A 17272-nucleotide genomic window follows, 5' to 3' on the forward strand; every position below is an offset into this window, starting at 1 on the left:
CGGGTGGTTCCCCATGGAGCTACGCTAACCAAGAGGCGCGGAAGAAAAAGGTGGTGCTCAAGGGTGGGAGAGGGAGGCTGGAGAGGCAGGCAGGGGACAGACAGGGAAGGACCTGCGAGCTGCGTCAAGGGCCTGGATCTTATTCTACAGGAGAGAATGGCAATCTGATTTTTGTTTGCGTCAGACTCTTCTGCCACCAGTGAGACTAGAGGTTCCGCCTCAGAAAAGAAATGTGAAGTGGTGAAATATTATCCCGTCACAGCCTAAATGCGTGCGTTTCCAAGGGTAGCTGCCAGAGCACCTCCCATTCCAAAGCTCTCCTGCGATGCTCCACGGCCCAGCCCCCTCCCCGTCATCGTGGCTGACTTGGGACTGGCTTTGACCAGCAGATCTCGGCAGAAGTGATGCTCCGAGGCTTCCTAGTTTGGCCCTTAAGAGATTTGAGCCTTTGTCCATTGCGAATATATACTGTTAGGATCTAATCACCACGAAAAGAAGTCCAACGTGGCTGCATAGAAAGAGAAGGAGTTGGAGGGTTCCAGTCTTCTAGCCATACCCACCAAGTGTCATCTATTGCTGCTGAGTCGCTCAGTCACATCCAACTCTTTGTGACCCTATGGACTGTAGCCCACCAGGTTCCTCTGTCCATGGGATTTCCCAGGCAAGAATATTAGAGTGAGTATTCTCAAGAATTGCCATTCTCTACCCTTGCCCCATGTCACTCAAGAATATGGGAATGAGTTGCTCTTTCTTTCTCCCATGGATCTTCCTGAGCCGGGATCAAACCCAGGTCTCCCGTATTGGCAGGTAGATTCTTTACCACTGGGCTGCCAGGAAAGTCCACATGATACACTGGGTTGGCCAAAAAGTTCATTTGGGTTTTTCTGTAAGATGGTATGGAGAAACCCAAACAAGTTTTTTGGCCAACCCAACATGAGCGATCCCATCTCAGATCTGTGCACAGCTTCAGGAGAGACCCCATGTGAATCCATGAACAGCAGAGCCAGCCCAAATTCCTGAGCCACAGAATCACGAGCAGATCAAATGGTGTTGTTTTAAGCCACGAAGTATTGCGAATGTTTGCTACACAGCGACTGATATCCAAAGCAATATTCTAGGTCAAATAAATATTAATAGTACACTGCAGCCTTAACAAGTTAAGGACAACAGCACTGATCCACTCACTGCCAACATGTGTTAAGTTGTATTTCACTTAATTACTTATCACCAACTCTAATTTCAAACCTACGTCACACTTAACTGATTAGTGCTCAAACTTTAAAAAAATTGGTTCTCAGAAAATGTAATCCTGTTTCCATCTTGCAGTGTGTGGATTAAAATTCCCTGGAATTCAGCCTGAACTTTCCTATTGACAGTTTTCAGACAAACATCCAAACAAACATGTGTCTCACTTTCTGGACTTGCAGAATGTTTGATGGTTCTTTCTTTATATTTTGCTTTCTTAGCTGTACTGCTAAGTGTCTTGAGACACACCAGTACTTGAATAAATGGTGCGATCTCTCTCTGGGTCTAGATATTTAGACCCAGAGTTCTATACTATTTTTTACACCAGAAAATATCTACCATATTTTTCCAGGAGAAAATGATTTTGTATATTTATTTTTTCATATTACTATGTTTTAAAAGATTTTTTAATGTGGACCATTTTTAAAGTCTTCAATGAATTTGTTACATTACTGCTTCCATTTTATGTTTTGGTTCTTTTGGCCATGAGGCATGTGGGATCTCAGGTCCCTGACCAGGGATGGCCTCTGTACCTCCTGCATTGGAAAGTGAAGTCTTAACCACTGGATGGCCGAGGAAGTCCCCTGATTTTGTATATTTAATGAAGATATATTCTCTCTGTTCTGAGTACCTCTAACCTGTTCTTAAAAGAGAAGGGCGTGCCCTTCTTCCTTTCAATTGAAATAATAAAATTCAAATATTGAATTGGCATTTCGTTCTACCAGTTTCTATGGGACACTATTAATGGATTAAGTTTGCCTTCATTAAAATTTCTAAAATTATGTGCTAGCTTATGCTTAGCAATACTGGCAATCTGGGGCCAAGCAAGTTGCTGAAGCTCCAGTAATTTGGTGATCTGATGTGAACAGATGACTCATTGGCAAAGTCCCTGATGCTGGGAAAGACTGAGGGCAGAAGAAGAGGGTGTCAGAGGATAAGATGGCTGGATGGCATCACTGATGCAATGAACATGACCTTGGGCAAACTCTGGGAGATGGTGAGGGACCAGGACCCCTGGCACGCTGCAGGCCATGGGGTTGCAAAGAGTCGGACACAACTGGGTGACTGAACAACAACAACAATGTTGTATTTATTTTATTTTAATAAGTAACACAAAGCCTTTCCTACAACTCACATGGCTTTCTTTCCAAAAGCACTTTCATCAAATACCCCGAGTGTATTATAAATAACAACAGATCTCAGGGCCCAGGAACTTAAAAAGAATCCCAGCGGTAAACTTCTTTTCACTGGAACAGAGGAAGGTGAGAGTAATTTGTGCTGCACTTTTGGCAAATATTTAAGCTGCTTCTGCGTCAGAACTTGGAATTATGCAAGTGATTTCTCCCTGAATTATTTCAAAATCATAAGGACTTTAACAAAACTATCTAGGATTGCTGTGGTACCTAGCCCATGCACCATACTACTGAAGCTCATAAGGTAGAGCCTGTGCTCTGCAACAAGAGAAATCAATGCAATAAGCCCAAGTCCTGCGAAAAAGAGTAGCCCCACTAGCCACCAACTAGAGAAAGCCTGCACACAGCAACAAAGACCCAGTGTAGACAAAGATTAATAAGTAAATAAGTATTAAAAAAAGAAGTGATGCAATTCAGTCATTTAAAACTACATGATAATTTATTTTTCTTCTCCAATGACTGATGCAGAAGAACAAAGAGTTTCCACTCTTAGAGTGGAGAAGACGCTATCTGGCTGCTTTCCTCATGAGCTTATCTTCAATCAAGGTGTTCTTTTTGAGGAATCAGCATTTTGAGAAGAACTGGCTGTTATCAAACTTTTTGTGCTACTATCACCACTAACACTTGAGAAGGAAAAATGTGCTGTTGCCCTTGTTCTCACATGCAGTTTTAATTTGCAAAATTTACAATGAGAGCAGAGTGATCTCAGAGTTTGGGTGACAGCTCTCCTGTTTGTTGGTGAAGAGGTACATGTTGCAACCACTGGTAATACAGTAAGCTCCCTACATACAAACCTAAAAGTTTCGAACTTTCAAAGATGCAGACATGCATTCACATGTCCAGTTATGTAAGTCAGTTCACATGTCTGGTGTACATTTCAAGGTACTGTACTGTAAGATTTTAAGTGTTTTACTTTTTGTATTTGTTATCTATGTATTATTTGTGTGAAAAGTATTATAAACCTATTACAGTACAGTTACTATAGAGCCGATAAAGAAGGTTGGGTGCTAAAGAACGGATGCTTTCAAATTGTGGTGCTGGAGAAGACTCTTGAGAGTTCCTTGAACAGCAAGGAGATCAAACCAGTCAATCCTAAAGGAAATCAACCATGAAAATTCATTGGAAGGACTAATACTGAAGCTCCAATATTCTGGCCACCTGATGCAAAGAGCCGACTCATTAGAAAAGACCCTGATACTGGGAAAGACTGAAGGCAGGAGAGGAAGGAGGTGACAAAGGATGAGATGGTTGGATGGCATCACTGACTCAATAGACATGAGTCTGAGCAAGCTCCAGGAGAGACTGAAGGACAGAGGAGTCTGGTGCACTGTAGTCCACGGGGTCACAAAGAGTTGGACAGGATTTAACAACTGAACAAAAACAACATACAGCCAATTGTGTTATTTGGCTAACTTTGCTGGACTTATGAACAAATTAGATTTATGAATGCACTCAGAACAGAACTCATTTGTATGTAGGGGACATACTGTACTCTGTATTCTACACCCAGGCTAATGAATGGGTTAACTACAGGCTGGGAGCCATGACATGTATTTGATACTGCGCCACCCAGGTGCCTGGGGGAAATCCTGGTGTGAGTGGAATGTGTAGATCTCAAAAGACACCCTCCTCAAACAGCTACAAAATATTAGGATCAGGAGGAATTCGAGAGACCTCCCCCCTCCCCCTTCCAATTCACTTATCTTATGGTCAACATGGCCAAGCAGGTCAGAGAACACTGGTCTCCTACCCCCAATTCTGTGATCTTTCCATCTGCCTTCATTGTCAGACAGCTCAGAAAGACTGCATGACTGTGGAAAAGCTGGGCCAAGGCAGGGGAAAGCTGCTCCAAGATCCTATGGCCTCTCTCCAGTCTCTGCTATGGAAAAGGACGATCTAATCTGGATTCTTAATACCCTTGCATGCCAACTCCCATGTGTCTTCATTTATTGCAAGGGACCTGGGAAGCACGGTTGGGGGACTGGTAATACACAACAGGGCTGGGGAGGGGAGGGAGGCAGCAGGTGACATGGTACAGAGTCTGGCCAAACAGAAGTCAATGCACCGAAGTGTAATAATGCACTTGGCCCCATGCACCACTTCTCAGACCCCTAACATTCACCTTAAGCGCACGGGCAAATGTTACAGTGCTCAGAGCTCTTAGTACTAATGAGCAGGTCCTGAAAAACATGACATTTGTATGACATGACATTAATCTCCTTCATGCTGACAATGAGAGAAAAATAAAATCTATTCTCTGATGAGGAGATGTCCTAGCTTCCGCAAGTGAAGATGCAGTCTGAGCTCTGTGCTGAGAGTTTAAGAAAAAGAAGGAAATAGAAGACTTGGTATCTGTCCATCCTAAAGGAAATCAACCCTTAATATTCATTAGAAGGACTGATGCTGAAACTGAAGCTCCAATACTTTGGCCACCTGATGCGAAGAGCTGACTCGCTGGAAAAGACCCTGATGCTGGGAAAGATTGAGGGCAGGAGGAGAAGGGGGTGACAGAGGATGAAATGGTTGGATGGCATCACTGACTCAATGGACGTGAGTTTGAGCAAACTCTGGGAGATAGTGAAGGACAGGGAAGCCTAGCGTGCTACAGTCTATGGAGTTACAAAAAGTAAGACACAACTTAGCAACTGACAACAACAACAACAAGGTCTTTGAGCAAGCTTTCTCAGGAGATAATAACTGAATTACAGTATCATTATTGGGACTTCCCTGTCGGTCCAGTGGCTAAGAGTCCTTGCTCCTGATTCAGGGGATCTGGGTTCGATCCCTGATCAGGGAACTAAATCCCACCTACCTCAACTATAAGTCTAAATGCTGCAACTAAAGATTCCACATGCCACAAGTAATATCCAGTGTAGCCAAATATATAAAAATTAGAAAAAATATTGTTATTGAGCTCTGTTTATGAGCCAGGTAGAATCACAAATCCCCAGAGACATGAGAAAGCAGAAGAGGGAGAAGAAACACATACAAGCTACACAGAAAAGATGTAACAGAAAAGGACTCTCTCCTGGATAATCGCTAAATGAACCCTGGTGGAGAAAAGACTCCATGAACAAGGTGAGGAAACCTGGGTACCACCTGCTCTTCTCCCTTCCCAGAGGAAAGCAGAATGCTTGGGGTGAAGACTCCGTTGAGCTCTGGAGGGCAAGGATGGTGAGCCTCCCACAGTTAAAAGCATCTCCCTTATTCAGCAGACAAAGATAAGCATAACTCTTCAGTTGCCCTGGTGTGACCTCCCCCCACATCCACCCATCCAGGATGGAACCGTCCCTGTAGAACACACAGAACATTTTCCCCAAAACATGATGGCATCCACGCAGAAGTGTACCCTAAAAATTGCCTCTAAAATCCTACTGAAGTATAAGCTTTTGAGGTATAAGCTCAAACCCTAAGCTCCCGTCTTAACATTGTTTTAGCCATGGCTTACTAGCTGTTGGGAACCCATGCAAGTGCTCATTGTATTATTGCTGGGATTTATTTTTAATCTTCTTTAAAAGATTATGTGTTTTTCTCCTCTGGCTTCATATTTTTGGTTATTCTACCTTTCAGTAAGTCCCCTAAAGCAAGGGCCCCCAAACTCTGGGCCGCAGACTGGTACCTCTGTCAGATCAGAGGCATTAGATCAGAAATAAAGGACACAAAAAATGTAATGCTCTTGAATCATCCTGAAACCATCCACCTGACTTCCTGGTCCATGGAAAAACTGTCTTCCACAAAACCACTGGTGCCAAAATGGTTGGGGACCGTTTCCCTACAGAATTTATGACTCTTCAGTTCAGCTGCTCAGTCGTGTCCAACTCTTTGCGACCCCATGAACTACAGCATGCCAGGGCTTCCTGTCCATCACCAACTCCCAGAGTTTACCCAGACGCATGTCCATTGAGTCGGTGATGCCATCTAACCATCTCCTCCTCTGTCATCCCCTTCTCCTCCTGCCTTCAATCTTGCCCAGCATCAGGGTCTTTTCAAATGAGTCAGCTCTTTGCATCAGGTGGCCAAAGTATTGGAGTTTCAGCTTCAACATCAGTCTTTCCAATGAACACCCAGGACTGATCTCCTTTATGACTCTTAGATGATCATATTTGCAAAGCAGAAGTAGAGACACAGATGAAGGGAAGAAATGGAAGGATACCAAGGCGGGGAGTAGGGGTGGGATGAACTGATAGATTGGGACTGACATGTTGCTGTTCAGTCGCTGAGTTGGGTCAGACCCTTTGACATATACACACACTACTCTGTATAAACAGGTAACTACTGAGAACCTACTATATGGCACAGGGAACTCTACTCAACTTGGTGACCTAAATGGGGAAGAAGCCCCAAAAGAGGAGATGGATGTACATGTGTAGCTGAATCACTTTGCTTACAGCACAAACACAGCATTGTAAAGCATCTATATTCCAATAAAAATATTTTTTAAAACGAATTTATTACTCTTTACTTTTAAGACATTTTTCTTTGAATGCTCTCAATTATTTAAATTTTTGGCAGGACTTTATCATCCTAACTCTTGAACTTCATCCTTCACTTTTGATCTTTTTTATCTTTTTATCTTTCTTAATGAAGCTTAAGATGATGATGATTTTGTTCTGAAAGATCCTAAAAACATCGTTTTATTAAATTTTAACCTCTTTTATCCTTTCACATTTTCTTTTTACTAAAATAATTTTGAGCTCTCTGTTTATTTGCATTCAATGTTTACCCCCGCCTCATCCATTTGCTTGTAGGGGGAAATTTTGGAATATCTCAGTATTACTTTTTATTTCCTTATCATCCTTAACTCAGTCTCTTTTCCTTTCATTACTGGCATTTCTCAGCAAGGTGAGAAACTGGGAGGGTGAAAAGAAAAGCCCACCACAGGGATGGGGAGACAGAGTTTCTCCCTTGTAAGAAGTTGTCTTTAAGCACATAAAATGTTTCCCATCACCTTCAACTCTGAACTTCTAGTAGAATGTATCTAGGTAATTCCAGAGACCCACAGGCAAAACGTGCTGAGTTGATGATCCCACTCATGCAGACATTTTTATTTTCTGCACCAAATGATTTTCTGCTCCAAACCCACTGCGGGTGGTGACTGCAGCCATGAAATTAAAAGACGCTTGCTCCTTCAAAGGAAAGCTGTGACAAACCTACACAGCCTATTAAAAAGCAGATATCACTGCCAACAAGGTCCGAATAGTCAAAGCTACGGTTTTTCCAGTAGTCATGTATGGACCTGAGAGTTGGACCAGAAAGAAGGCTGAGCACCAAAGAATCCATGCTTTCAAACTGTGGTGTTGAAGAAGACTCTTGAGAGTCCCTTAGACAGCAAGAGATCAAACCAGCCGATCCTAAAGGAAATCAACCCTGGATATTCATTGGAGACGAGGGCAGCAGAAAATGAGATGGTTAGACAGCATCACCAACTCAGTGGACATGAGTCTGAGCAAACTCCAGGAGATGGTGAAGGACAGGGAAGCCTGGTGTGCCGCAGTCCATGGGGTCGCAAAGAGTCAGACACAACTCAGCAACTGAACAACAACTCATTCATGTTACAGAGTCCAGGTTTCATTCAAAATAACACTGGGTAGCCAGTGCAGAGTTTAACGCAAGGAGTGATGGGGAACACATGTAAATCCACGGCTGATTCACATCAATGGATGGCAAAAACCACTACAATATAAACAAGTAAGTAAATAAAGCAAGGAGTGACAAGCTCAGATCTGGGTCCTACCAGGATCCTCCCAGCTGCGTGGTGCAGAACAACCCACAGTAACAGGGACCAGGGAGGAGGTTCTGGCGGTGATCCAGAAGAGAGATGCTGGTGACCTGAGTGGGGGCGGAAAAAGGTGGATGGAATAAAAAGATATGTAGGGGTGTGCATCTACCAGAACGTGGCTTGGGGTACGCTGAGGTGGTGAGGAGTCAAGGAAAACATCCAGATTTCTGCTCGCGCAAGAACAGGTGACACAGCGCCAGAGACAGAAAAGAATGGGAAGGAGGTTATCTTGTGGGAAGAGAAAGGGGAAGACCATGCAAGCAGTCTGAGGCATGTGGTATTAGATGCACCCATTTAGCAGCCATGAAAGGACTCTGGAGAGGTCACCGTTAGGAGTGGTCAGCAAGGGAATGGCTGTTCAGGTCAGTGAGGCATGAGGTTACCCACGGAGTGAGAATCCAGAGGAACATCAACCTTCCACGGGAAAGGAGGGAGAGCAGGAGCTTGCAAAGCAGAAGAGGGGAAGGAAGGAGAATGAGAAGCAGGGGTGGGATGAAGGTGTTGCTCCAAGAATGTAGAGGTGCTCAGGACACCATCTGCTGCAGAGAGGTCAAGGAAGAAAAGAGTGGATTGAGCAACGGTCAGCAAAAGGGAGGGCTTCCCTGGTGGCTCAGTGGTAAAGAATCTGCCATTAATCTCTGTTTCAGGAAGATCCCCTGGAGGAGGAAATGGCAACCCACTCCAGTATTCTTGCCTAGAAAAACCCACGGATAGGGGAGCCTGGTGGGCTACAGTCCATGGGACTGCAAAGAGTCAGACTCAACTTAGCAGCTGAACAACAATCAAGCAAAAGGGAGCATGAATGTGTTAGATTCCCAGAGGCAACAGAGCCAGATGTCTGTGGCCATGACACGGAGTGAGGACAGAGCAGGGGGCAGAGGACAGTTTAAGGAGGCTGGTTGAGAAGAGGAGGAAAGAAGAGGACATGGTTGGAGGAAGGTGAGGAAGGATGGCCTTCTTCTTCTGAGAAGGAAGGGGTTTCAGCATGCTTGTGCAGTGAGGTAGGACCAGGCATGGGGCGGGGAGGGGGGGAATACAGATGCAGAACAAGATAATCAAGAGAATGAGATTCCTCCTCCTTCCACGGAGGAGGAAGAAATGGAATCCAGAGCGTCAGTGGAGGATGAACCTTAGAAGGTGAGACTTCTGGGTTTTTTTTTATCATAAAAGACGGGAAGGATGGGAGGGAAGATCCAGACAGAGCTGGGCATGGAGCCCTGTCATCACAGAGTTAGGCTGTTTTTATCAGGGAAACTCCTGTTTTCTCAGCGAAGCAGGCTGAGGGGATGGTGGCAGCAGGAGACGGTCTGAAATGGTTGCTGTATTGTACAGGGGGAGGGAGTGGTCCAGGCAAAGTCTGAGGGAAGGCCTGGCTGACGCTGGAAATCAGAGCCCCGATGCCACGAATTCGCAGTTACAGGATTCTGTCCAGTAGAAGCGCAGCAGCCTCTGGCTCTGCACCGGGAGAAGGAGACGAGGGGACTCAGCTGTGAACCTGGGGACCCCAGCTTTGGAAAGAAAAGCACATCACCTCATGTGGCCCCACCCAAGCTGCCCCTCCCAGCCTGGGGTGTGGGGGTGGGGGGAGCTTCAAGCGGAGGGCGGAGGGGCTGTTTTCATCTTTGTTGACTTCAGGCCCCACAATCTCTGGTCTGTTGTTGAATCAATACTATTTTTTTTCTAAGTGATTTTTTTTTTCCCCTTAAGAAGCTTACAGGGCACATCCCAAAGTCCGTATTCTTCTTAACAAACGTGGAATCTGATTATAAGACTCTCCCCCTGAGATGACATCTTCCCCAAGCAGCCAACTGATGCACAAACTTTGGGAATATAACTCACGGAGGCAGAAAAATCAACCCATGGAGCTTAAATTGGGAGCCATGAGATCAGAGTTCACAGCTAGTCATTTGTTGTGGGACTCTTGATGAAGATTCTTGACCTTTCCCCACCGCAGCATCTCTGTAAACTGTGGATGAGCCACTCATTGGGCAGGACTTTAGGAGAAAATGGTCTCACATATCCCAGACTCCTGGCATGATGCTCACTCCACCAATATCACTTTCCTCTGTCTCCCTCCGGGCCAGAGTGTGTACGATTCTAAAGGAACATTACAGAAAACTAAAGGTCATAGGTCTATGATGATCATAAAACACATGTCCCAAACTCCATGATCCCAAATTTCATGACTTATTTACTCTTGCTATGTGAAATGCATGCTAGTCTTTTCTGTTCCATTTCATGTTTAAAGATTTGCTTGTTGCAACGCAACGCAAATCTCACAATCCAATAATGATTGTGCTGTGCAGTTTAAAAAACACTAGATGAGAGGCCCATCTCTATATCACTGCAAACAGTACATTAACAGACCACAGAATGGAAAAAGTTGAAAACTACTGCTCTAAAAACGCTACCACACAGCTGACATGAATTTCTCCCCAAACTGCAAGAAAGACATGTCAGCTGACTTTCATGAAAGACTCGGCCTCTTGCTCACCTGGGCTGTGAAGAGTCATCTGACTGTGACTTCTCAGCGCCTGGCTTGCTTTGGAAACTCACCCATACCTTGGCAACAAGACTCTACCGGCTAGATACTTATTTTAGCATATGCCCAGGGTGAACAACGCAGAGGGCTAGAGACGGTAACAGGGTAGGCTAGCCAAGGGTGATTAAGGGTCCACTCTTTGTACTTTCAACTACAGAGCGGTAGTTGATGTGGTAGTGATCAACACACTTTGAGAGGGAAGCATCTGGGCTCACCCCGTTCTCCTCCTTCACTGCTGTGCTCAAACCAGACAGGGTTTGTCCTTTGCTTTACTAGGATGTCATGCTCACAGGCCATCCTAAAATGCAATCCCACCTTCCAAAACACCCTCACCCGCACTGCAGGGCTCAGCTGAGCTGCCATTGTCTCCGGATGCCTTCCCAGGCATCCCAGATCTAGCGTTCCCTTGGCACCACGTGTGTGCCCAGTACAGCACGTGCACATTCATTCTGCACTGGGGGTTCACTGGGGGCTCACTGGGCACCAGTCCTGCTGTAGGTGCTGGGAAAAGGGCTACAGGCCAATGCCAGCCTTTTTGGAGTTTGTACTAGCGAAGGGGAAACAAATGAATCTGTAACACAGTTGTGCATGGTAATATTATAAACTGACTTAATGCATGATGAAATCATCACACTCAGAATTTCCCCTTTACCTAGCTGCATCTCGTCCATGGTTACACAGCACAGTGTGTGGCTCTGAGGCCCCCAACAAAAACTTGGTGGATGAAAGCACAACCGTCAACTTTCTGGTTTTCTCCACTGTCCTGGGAATTTGTCTTGTTTTGGTCACATACAAGAAGATAACCTTTAATTATCTGCAAAGGGTCTGTTCTGCACATTTAGCATCATTACAATGAATGCCACGCTTACCCGATTCTCGACAACCACTCATTGCTAAACCACAAGGTGCTTCATGTAAGTAGGGGCAGCCCTCTCTAGAAGGCAGAAGCCCTTCTGCCCATGGCTTCCCTAGTCCTGCAGGAAATGCTGGAGTCGTAAGTCCTCCAGTTATTCTGCACTAAAGAAAGAGACATACTAACTTCATTTCCTAATTTTGTGGCTATTCTCTGCTTCTGGGGGAGAATGTTCCTGTTTGTAGGAAATACACACGAAAGAACTGATAAGGTGATGGGGCATCCGGTCAGCAACTTATTTAGACATCATCAGTAGGGTTAAAAGGGTAAAAGGATTTTCCCCTTTGTACTGTAATTATAGCTTTTCTGTAAGTCTGGGGTGTTTCAAGGTTAAAAGAAACAGAGAGGAAAAAAATAGAAAGGGACGTAAGTACAGGATGAGATAGGAAAAAAAAATAATGAATTCAGAAGCAGCAGCATCCCATGAACCCCTGAGGTGGGGCACCAAATGGTTTGGTAAAATGTTAAGTGGTTACCATCTCACATCATTAGAATGGCAACAATCAACAAACAGAAAGGAAGAGTATGGGCGCGGATGGAGACAGTGAAACCCTCCCGCACTGTTGGTGGAAATGTAACATGGTGCAGTCGCCACAGAAAACAGTGTGGTGGCTCCTCAAAAAACTAAACATAGAACTATCACCTAATCCAGCAATTCCACTTCTGGGTATACAGCCAAAAGTATTTAAAGCAGAGATCTGAAGAGAGAGTTTTATACTCATATTCACAGTAGCCTTATTCGTAAGCCAAAATGTGGAAGCAACCCAAACAACCATGAACAGGTGAGTGGATAAACAAAATGTGGTAGATACATCATGGGAGAGACTGTCGCTCAGCTGCCCAGTCATGTCCAACTTTTGGGACCCCATGGACTGCAGCACACCAGGCTTCCCTGTCCTTCGCCAACTCCTGGAGTTTGCTCAAACTCATGTCCATTGAACCGACGGTAGATACGATGGAATATTATTCAGCCTTTAAGAAGAAAGGAAGTTCTGACAGGCTACAACACAGATGAACCTGAGGGACCTTAAGCTTAGTAAAACAAGCAACTCAGAAAGAGACAAATACTGTATGATTCCATTTATACAAGGGACCTAGAGTAGCCAAATTCAGAGATAGAAGGTAGAAAGGAGGTTCCCAGGGCTGGAGGAAGGGGGACGGGGAGTTGACTGTTTAATGGGTAGACAGTTTCAGTTTTGCAAGATGAACAGAGCTCTGTAGGGGGATGGTGGTGACGGCTGCGTGACGGTGTGAATATACTCAGCGCCACTGACCTGTTTAAAATTTAAAGTGACTAAGATGGCAGATTTTGTCAGGTGTATTTTTATCACAATTTACAACATTTACTTGCTAGGTTATCCAGCTCTGTGGTTTTTGGCAAGGCGTGGCAATCACACATGCTCGATTCTACCAGTTATCAGCTATTAAGAGCTGGGCAAGTGACTCAACCTCCCTCAGCCTCAATTTCCCCAACTGCAAAATGCGAATGCTAACAAGGATAATGACAATGAGGGTGATATCAAATTTATAAAAACTTTGCAAAGATTAAATGAGACTAATGTTTACCAAATACAAGTAAAATTATGTGCCATATAATATCTGGTCCATAAATTATAAATACTAATACATCAATAAATCATGTCTTACTGCTTTTGTTGGCTCTGATTACCATAAATAGGATCAGCTTAATTCAAAAGTTATAATTTTTAAAAAAGTTATATAAATGAGCTTATTTACAAAACAGAAACAGACTCACAGATTTCGAAAACAAACTTATGGTTACCAAATGGGAAATGCCGGGGGTGGGGTGGAGGGATCCATTAGGAGCTTGGGATTAACACACACACACTAATGTATAACAAATAATCAGCAAGGACCTACTGTATAACACAGGGAACTAGACTCAATACCTATACGGGTAAAGAATCTGAAAAAGGATAGATACATTTACATGTAAACTGAATCACTATGCTATGCACCTGAAACCAGCAAAACTGTAAATCAACAAGACACCAATAAAAAAATTTTTTTAAACCAAACAAAGAAAAAAATCAAAAGGTAACACTGGCCTGTAGAGTATGTACTGCCAGAGTGAGTGGCTTTGAACATCTGCTAATTTAATCCCAGAGCAGAAATCTATGATTCCAGGCTTTGGCTGTGCTATTCCTAATTTCAGAAACTTCTGGTTCTCATTCTGTCTCAAAGATATCCTCAGATGACAGAGCAATGGGAATAATCATGTACAAAGGGTTGACAGGTTAAAATAATGAAAGAGGTTTCCATTATTGCAAGGAAACACCTCATAATTAATCTTTTTACCTCAACATCATGTTTTTCTATGATTTGCTCCTAACTTCTGCCTTGATAGCTAGAATAGGTATTAAAAAGCAAAGCAGGATGCACGACTGCTTGAAAACAAGAAATTTAAATTTCCAAACTAATGGACAGAAACAGATAGAATGAATTTAATATTATATATGTTGTCAAAAGACTAATTCCCTTGCTTATAATTACAATCTGATTTGGGGCAACAAACTTATCAAAATGTGAATTCACATGACACATCTGTGCTCTCTGGGCCTTTTTATCATATAACCTTTTTTTTATTTTAATGAAATGATTTGTGAAAATTACATGGGAAAAATGATAAAAGATTGAACCCTATAAAAAGGATGCCATCTGAAATCAAAAAATCCTTATTAACAGTTATATTAGATGACCTCATCAACAATACTTTTAGGGGCAAGCAACACAATCTCCTCAGCAAATGCATTTGGAACAGGTAGTACTAATTCCAATTCCTATTTTAAAAGGAAGGCAAATGTCCTGTCATCAAATTCCACATTGTAAGGAGATTTTGTGGAGCTTTACTCCTGAATGCCAGTTACAGATTTGTACCATAAGGCCACATTCTCAAAAAAAAAAAAAAAAAAAAATCCTGGACCCAGTCCACATGGAATTTCAGGTAAAACACCAGACTCACTACACAGAAGAATTTCCTCTTTTCCGTAGAAGAGAGGGAATATATTACAGCTGCAAGAGGGACCTTTATAGAAATGGCCAGAGATGAATGGGCTAATCCAGAGAGCCCCCCACCCCCACCCCATGAACCTACTACAAACAAGAGAAAGCTCATTTCAGCGTTGAAAGGCACCTTTGTGATCTGAAGGACCAAGGTGTGACTAACTGAACAATATCTCTGCATAAATGAAAGGCCAGGGGCACCTCAACAAGAGAAAGTTCTAGTCACTGGCCTATGTATCTTTCAAACAGACAACAGCGAATTTCTGCAGAAGGGAGAAGGATCTGGGAGGACAAAGAAGCTTGCCCATGAGCCACCTGCCATCCCAAGCCACCGCTGAACAAGACGGTGGCGGAAGTGAACACGACAAGGCGTAGGGTGGTGACGAGAGTCCTCCCTGGAAGTTTACATTTTAAAAGCTTACAAGAAAAATCACAGAGGGCCGAAACAAAGGCTGGTGATGGGGACAGGTCGCTCTTGAAATCAGAAAAAGTTTATGAGAGAGGGGGGCGGAAAAAAAACCCCAAACAAACCAACTTAATTTAGACTTAATTGCTAACTTGGAGGAGTTCCACAGCTGAGGCTTTGAAGGTTTTAGAAGCTCTTCCTATGCCACATCTTTAAATATATGTACGTTCAATCAACATGAGAAAGACTAAGAAGAGTCTGCCGCAGACACCTGCTTCAAACAATGGTGCTGATCTCCGAGGGATTCTAAACAGCCACGCACCAACTCCAGAAGTAATTTGCAACCAAATTAGTAAATGTCATCCTCCTTCCTAGGAGACACAGCATTTTTTTAAAAAAATAGATTAAAGCACTGGCAGTGAGAAGTGAGACTGCCATTTTACAAGAGTTAAAAGATAAGTTCAGGGGGGAAATGAAGATGGTGATTCACAGGATTGGGGTGTGGGGTGGGAGTGGAGCACCACCATTTTACTAATAGGGCTTGTCTATCAAATTTCCGCACCGGGAAAGGACGGTGGTGGTCACAGCTTCTAGAGAACAACGTAAGGGGAGCAACAACCAGGTCTGTGTTCAGAAAGGGACCTGCACGCTGTCCATACCTGGGGATGGACCATTCCACGGACGAGGAGAGAGGCGCCTTCTCATTCTCCTCCTCGTGTCACCGAGCCCCCTCCGGGTCAGCTCGGTCCACCACTGAATCATCTTTTTATCAGCACCACTCTGAGCAGAACAAGCCCAGGGACAAAGCTTTCTCCTTGCAGAAACCCCAGCATCTCCCAGGTGAGCCCGCCTCAGAGCTTGTCTTCATCCAGGCGCGCCCGCCCGCAGGGAACGCCGAGTCGTCAGCATGAAAGGTACATTTCACACTGATAACCCGAGCTCTTGAGAACCGAATAAAATAAAGGCACTAGTTCGAGTTTCTTAACGTGTGGCCCCCAAAGCTGAAAAACACTCTCATCCCAAGATTACAGGATTGAGCACCAGTTTTTTGTTTTGTTTTCTGACACCGATCAAAACCGGCCCCAGGCCCCTGGAAAGAAACTTGGCTTAGTTCAGAAGTGAGTGTTGCTCTGCTTCTCGAGCAAACGCCAAGAAAACTTGATTTTCCTCCGTGGACAGGCTGCCACCCCATCACACACCTCTCCTTCCCAGGGCGTGCGGGAAACAGTAAACTTTCCGCCACCGTCTTCCTTCCCTCCCTCCCACCCCGCAGTTTAGGTGAGAGAAAAGCCCAGGAGGAAGCGGAGGCGCCCCAGCCCGGCCAAGGTCCGCGCATCCCCGGCGTCCCGCGCGCCACAAACCACGGAAACGAGACCCAAAGTTTGCGGCGCTTGTCGCCCTTTCCGAGTTCACCGTCCTGCCGCTCGCCCCGTCCTGGGCCTGCTCGGAGCCCGAGTCGGGTGGCCGCCCCCCTCCCCGCGCCCGTCGCAGGGCGCCCTGCCCTCCCGGTCGGTCGGCGACCCGCGCGGGGACCTACCTGCCGGTGGCGGCGGTCAGAGCGCGCGGCTGGGCGGCGGCGCGGGCACGGGCGGCGCGGGCCAGGGGGCGCTCGTCACCCCGAGGCCCCGCCGCCGAGCCGGCTGCCCGGACGCCCGCCCCGGAGCCGCGGCCCGCGCACCGCCCGCCGCGCGCCGCTCTCCTCCGGGACCCGCCCCGCGCTGCGCCCCGCGCTTCCGCTCGCAGCGGCTCCGGCCCCGAGACCTGGTCCCATCCCCGCGCCGGGGATGCTGAGCTGCGCGCGGGCAGAGGCACCCGGGACCACGTGACTCTCCATCTAACCCAACCGAAAAGCGAAACGAGCCTTCCCACGGGAAGGATCAAGGTCATCAGATTAAAACACACACACACACACAAACTTCTGTTTGCCAGCCTTTCCACTAGAAAGGGCTGGTGAACCCTGTTCTTTTAAAATGCCCCACCTGAGAAAGATTTGGTGCTGGATAACCCTACCTCCGACTTTGTTTCTGCACCTTTTTTTGGTATCATTTCCTAAGTTCATTGCTTTAAACTTGACAGCCCTTGAAGCTGCAATGTAAAGTCTTATCCGTGCCGTCGTCATTGGAAGGATTTCACGCCTGACTGCTGGCCCTGATGGTCATACTGAGGATGA

At 45.3% G+C, this 17272-nt stretch overlaps 1 protein-coding gene across 1 annotated transcript in view; it reads right to left on the reverse strand.

The window, feature by feature from the left end:
* The window catches only part of PRKCQ (protein kinase C theta), a 144329-nt gene extending 127587 nt beyond the window's left edge, over positions 1-16742 (reverse strand). Inside the window, exon 1 of the mRNA XM_070471940.1 lies at positions 16640-16742. The gene's annotated coding sequence lies outside the window, so the exon portion shown is untranslated. The remainder of the gene's footprint in view (positions 1-16639) is intronic.
* Between the last annotated feature and the right edge of the window lie 530 nt (positions 16743-17272).

This window comes from Odocoileus virginianus, chromosome 9 (assembly GCF_023699985.2).
Source record: "Odocoileus virginianus isolate 20LAN1187 ecotype Illinois chromosome 9, Ovbor_1.2, whole genome shotgun sequence".
Classification (NCBI taxonomy): Eukaryota; Metazoa; Chordata; class Mammalia; order Artiodactyla; family Cervidae; genus Odocoileus; species Odocoileus virginianus.